The 5,431-nt window shown below is 51.4% G+C and overlaps 1 long non-coding RNA gene across 1 annotated transcript; it reads left to right on the top strand.

Moving 5' to 3' along the window:
- The first annotated feature begins 496 nt into the window (after positions 1-496).
- Positions 497-2,598, top strand: LOC140694948 (uncharacterized). The gene is made up of 2 exons (XR_012070603.1): positions 497-867; positions 1,771-2,598. It is a non-coding gene; the product is annotated as an uncharacterized lncRNA (long non-coding RNA).
- Positions 2,599-5,431: the final 2,833 nt, after the last annotated feature.

Here is a 5,431-nt window from a genome sequence, read left to right as displayed (position 1 = left end):
CTTTTCCAGAATGTCATGTAGTTGGAAGCATACATACGTAGCCTTTTCAGACGCTTTTTCACGTAACAACCTCCCTTTAAGTTGCTTTTGTGTCTTTCCAGGACCTGAGAGCTCACTTCTTGTTATTGCTGAATAATGTTCCATTGTATGGAATTTTTCTGCTTGGCCTTCAGATTGTTTCTAAGCCCCTGCCCTTCTCCAGAGTTTTCTACCACTTCCTCTCCCCAAATACAGCATCTCTCTCCGATTCTCCCCTCCCCATTCTTTCCTTCCTTCTCCTGCTGTCAGGATTGTCCAGGAAGAGGCCCAACTGTGGAACCACTTTGTCAGAGAAGCCAAGGCGTGTCCCCTGATGCTGAGCTGGGTTTCTGGAAGGAGGTGGGGCATGGGGAATTAAGTGCTAGGGAAGCCTTGAGAGCCCCCAGCTGCCCCTTTCCCCCTGCCCCAATGGAACCTTTGTCTCCTGCGCGCTGCCCCGCAGGAGACCCTGTGATGGGAGAGCCCAGCCCTTTATGCAGGAGCCCATCAGAGGCCCGCAGCCATGTAGCTCAGTCCTGCTGCCCCAGCCCTGCCCTGTAACAGACTTAGCCCTCCTGAGCCTCAAATAACGGGGCCCATGCTGTGACTCCCTCACAGCTGCTCTGGGGATGTCAGGGGGAGCAAAACAAGTGGGGTCCTTGGTAGAGGGCTGCGTTCTGCCAAAGCCAGAGGGATGTCACTGTCTTCTTTGTGTTTCTCTGGGCCTGATGGTTGGAGTTCTCCTCCAGTGCAGATACCTCGTCCCACTCGAGAGCCCAGACACCTGGGCTGTCAGAGTCTGTGTCGTCACCCAGCCTGGCTGACGTCCCCGCCACCTGTGGATGGGAGGTAAGTGCACCTCACCTGAGGCCACCACGGAGTTTGCTTTCGGAGCAAAGGAAGTAATGGCTGCAACACCACTCACTCATCTTACACTGGCTCCCATTCTCACATGATCCTTGTCCTCTCTTCATAGCTCCTTTAAGCACTTTACACTTTTTTTGCATTTGAACTATAGTTTATTTACAATGTTGTGTTAGTTTCAAGTGTATAGCAAAGTGATTCAGTTATGTGTATATATACATTTTTTTCAGATTCTTTTCCAGTATAGGTTATTACAAGCTATAGTTCCCTGTAAGCACTTTATATTTTGAAGTGCTTTATTCCTCAGAAGAGTCCAGTAAAGTTGGTACTGTTATCGGTCATGGATTCCTTTTACAGATGAGGAAACTGAGGCACGGAGGAGGTAAGAGTCGAGGGCCATCAACCAGGAGTGGCAAAGCTGATGGGAGCCAGGCCATCCAGTGCCCACATCCCACGATTGCCACCACGCTCGGTTTTGGAGTCTGCTCACTGCTTCCGCTAAGCCTGAGCTGGACGCAGACAGTGCAGATGCAGAGTAGGGGCACAAATCACCCGAGGACCCCAGGAGTGAGGTCACTGCTCTGTGGCCACAAGCCCAGGGTTTGGAGCCAGCGGACCCGGCCACTGAGTCCCGGCTTTGCCATGTCCGAGCAGCTGGCCCTGCACACTCTGCTTGTCTGGCTGAGTCTCAGTTTTCTCCTCTGTTAAATAAAGATAGAAGCCCCCAGGGTTGTAAATAGTTAAAATCATCTATAAAGTTCTTAGCGCACTGTCTGAGCATAGGGCGCAACTCCAGGGAGAGCTCTGGTCACATGGTGTGAACTCAATCAGCAGCAGAATTTTAAAATTATGTTAAATGATTTATTGTGGTTTATATTTTATTCCTAGATTCTGTCTGTTCTGCTCAACTGGAATATGAGCTTTGTGGCTTCCCAACAGTCTGTGATCCTCAACTGAACACTGGTCTAGCTGGGCCCTTGGAAATCAGGACCACCACCCAGGAAAGACTGTCACAAGGACACATTTCACTGAAAAAGACCCGAAGTCTTGGTCAGGGTCCAAGACTGCCTGCCCCTCGCAGCTGCCCCTGGTGGAGAAACTAGGTAGCACACTCCGTGCATCATCTCCCAGGGATGACACCTGGGACTTGTTTTGTTTGAGTTGACAGGTGGTAGCAGACGGACTCCAGGCTCTCGGAAGGAATGGACATAGCATCTTACGTGGCATCACCGCTGGGCTAACGATGGGGACATTTAACCTTTGAAAGTCTCCCTTCCCAGCCGTGCGGAGTGATGGAGCCTTTCCCCAGCAAAGAGCCAGGCTAGGGAAGTAGCTGCCAGCTCCCGCCTCCGAGGCGCTTCCCCACCCGCCCGTGCGCCTTTAGCCCAGAGGCAGGATTTTCATCAAACTTACAGAATTAAAAGCTCAAGTTTTCTAGAAGCTTTAAGATGAATAATCGGATAGTCTACCTCTTCCCCTCCCCGCTGAGCAGTAAATATAAGAGGATTGAGTAGAGCTTAAAATCTAAAGGATACTTAAATTTACAAATTGTGGATAGTTGTTGAAGCTGGGTGGTGGGAACACAGGGGTCCATTTACTCTTCTTTCTACTTTTGTGTGTTTGAAACTTTTGTGTGTAATCACAATGAAATAAATGCATAAATAATCAAAAGCCCAAGCAAAATAAATAAATAAATAAAAGACATTACAACACTCAGCTGTCCGACTCCAAAGGCCTTCTTTTAAAAGTTCTTCAGGGGAGAGGTTCATAATTGAGAGCAAACACAGAAAAACTTGTATGGCAGAGATATAAAGCGCTGTGTCATTAGAGGAAGAGAGTATGTTTTCACCTGGAGGCAAATCTGAGGTCTTCCTGGGGGCGGTGTCCCTAAGCTTAATCTTGAATGGGCAGGACTGGGGGTGCAGGGGGTGAGCAGGAGATGGCATTCAGGGCAGGGGGTACTGAGGGCAAGGGTGCGGAGGAGGGAAGGGTTCCGTATAGGTCACTCTGGCAAGAGTTTATGATGTGTTGAGAGAAGAAGACCAAACAGAGCCAGAGGCCAGATTTTAAAAGTCAGTGGGCTAAGGAGCTGGGAGGCTGTTCCGCAGGATTTGTGCAAAGCAGAGGCTGCAGCAGCAGTGCACAGGGAGTCTGGCGAGGAAAGTGCAGGTCATCACACTGGTCCTGGAGGAAGCAATGAAGCCAGGAGCGGAGCAGTGGTGGGCATGGAGGGGCGGGGACCAGAGGTGGGCTCTAGGGGGCAATGTTAAGTGGTAGGAGGGCATGAGTTCCAGTCCTGTCTTTGCCCTGACCAGCTGAGGGCAACCACTGGAGTACATGGCTGGACCCTAATGAGCTCCGTGGAGCTAGAGCCACATCTGTCTGGGGTAATCCTTGAGCTGACTTCACCATTTCAGGGATATCGTGAGGCAGAACTGAGGTCGGGTTTTAAGGCACCACATGTGAAGCCTGGAGCACAGCAGTGCTGGCACAGAGCAGAGCCAGTGCCTGTGGGCAGATTCAGTTGAGCTCCGGTGGCTGTAAGACAAGGTCTAGGTCATTGGAACTGCGCAGGGAAAGCTGCCCTTCCAGAGGCTTCTATGCCTGGGCTCCTGTGCTCCCATCAAGGCCAGGACACCCCTCCACGAGGACACACATTGTCTCAGGATGCCTTGGTTTCAGGCCTGACTACAAGGCCAGACTGTTCTCATCTAGAGAAGCTGGAGAATTCTGGCCCACTCTTGAAGATAATGATCATGATCATCACAATGACTCGGATGGTTTGTCGAGGGCAGGGGTCCTGTTACCCAGTATAATGGATTGAATTATGTTCCCCCCCAAAATGTGTTGAAGTCCTAACCCCTCTACCTCAGAATGTGACCCAATATGGAAATAGGGTCATTGCAGAGGTAATTGGTTAAGATGAGGTCACACTGGAGTAGAGTGGGCCCTTTGTCCAGTATGACTGGGGTCCTTATACGAAGAGAAGATAGAAACACGCAGGGAGGAACCCACATGATGGTGGAGGCAGAGAATGGAGTGATGCATCTATAAGCCAAGAATTCCAACAGCAGAAGCAGGACAAGGCAAGAAAGGATGCTCCTTACAGGTTTCAGAGGGCACACGGCCCTGATGACTCCGTGATTTGGGACTTCTAGCCTTCAGAACTATGAGATGATACATTTCTGTTGCCTTAGGCCACCCAGTTTGTGGTACTTTGTGACAGCGTCCTCAGGAAAAAACTATAGTCATCTCTGCCTCTCCAGAACCTGGCACCTCACAGCATTTGAGGAGTGAGCGAATAAATGAAGCTTAGGGAGGGATGGCGGGGGGTGGCGTGAGCAGAAAGCAGCAGTGTGGGGTGAGACAAGAGAACGACTCAGCCCTGCGTGTCCAGTGGAACGGGTTGTGCTCACCTCTCGTAGGAAGGCTCTGTGGCCAAGAACGGCAGCAGATGGGCTGAGGGGAGGCACCAGGGCAGATCCTGAGGGGCAGGGAGAGGCCAGAGAGCCTAGAAGCCCCTGGAGGTGACCCATGAAGCTGGCTTCTCACCTCAAGCGTATCCCCTCTCCTCCCCTGCTCCAGCCCACACTCACTCCCACTCTCTGCAGTATCTGCATTCGAGCCAAGGCGCTCTTCCCCCAGCACTGGTCTGGCCCTGGGGAGCAGACCCCTGGAATGGTCCCAGGAGGAGCTGGAGCCCAGCAAGGCAGAGGGTGCTGGTGGGATGAGAGGGAGGGTGGTGCTGAGTGGCACCAAGAGCTCAGCTGGAATACGTGTTATAGGCCCAGGCTCCTGTTTAAATCCATCTAAAACTTACTATTAATGTGACTTGGGGCAAGTTACTTGACCTTCCCTGAGCCTGTTTCCATATCTAAAAAGTGGAGCTATGTCTACCTACTCTGTAATAGCATCCTAAAGGCGAAATGAAATATTAAATGTGTGTGGTGCATCCTCCTTCTCCGCACCATCATCATCGTCTTCTGTGGTGGCCAAGCCTCTCTGGGAGAGGGAAGGGTTGGGGAGTTCCCCGACCACATCTCTGCCCAGATCCGGTGACAGCCCCCAGCTAAGCATGAGGAGACCCCACGGGGTGAACCAACACTATAAAGACGGACATGAGGCCAGATGCTAGGGACTGACTGGGAGCTGGGTTTCAGGGAGACCTGACTGCCGCTGAGAAGCAGGCCATGTGCCTAAAACCAAAAGTGGGAGGACCCGTATTGTGGAGGAGTTTGTTGGGCATAAAAGAGGCCACCTGTGGGGGTGGGGGACAACCCTGATGTTCAGGGTCAAATGGCACGAGGAGGCTTCACCTGGCACCTGTGTTTCTGAGGCACTTAATGGTGTCTGCTTACCAAGCTCAGCTCCCAACAGTAGCCAGTGATAAAAGTGCCCTGCCACCTCCACCATGATGAATTAACCAATTAAATGATTCTCATTGTGGGTGGGGAGCATTAAGGACTCAGGTGTTGCTGTGATAAGGAGTGCTGTTGGCCTGAAACACATCAAGCAGATAAAAGAGGCCTGTGGAAAACAAGTGGCAGGT

The sequence above is a fragment of the Vicugna pacos genome, unplaced genomic scaffold (assembly GCF_048564905.1).
Source record: "Vicugna pacos unplaced genomic scaffold, VicPac4 scaffold_113, whole genome shotgun sequence".
Lineage (NCBI taxonomy): Eukaryota > Metazoa > Chordata > Mammalia > Artiodactyla > Camelidae > Vicugna > Vicugna pacos.
This window is presented reverse-complemented; position numbering and strand designations above follow the sequence as displayed.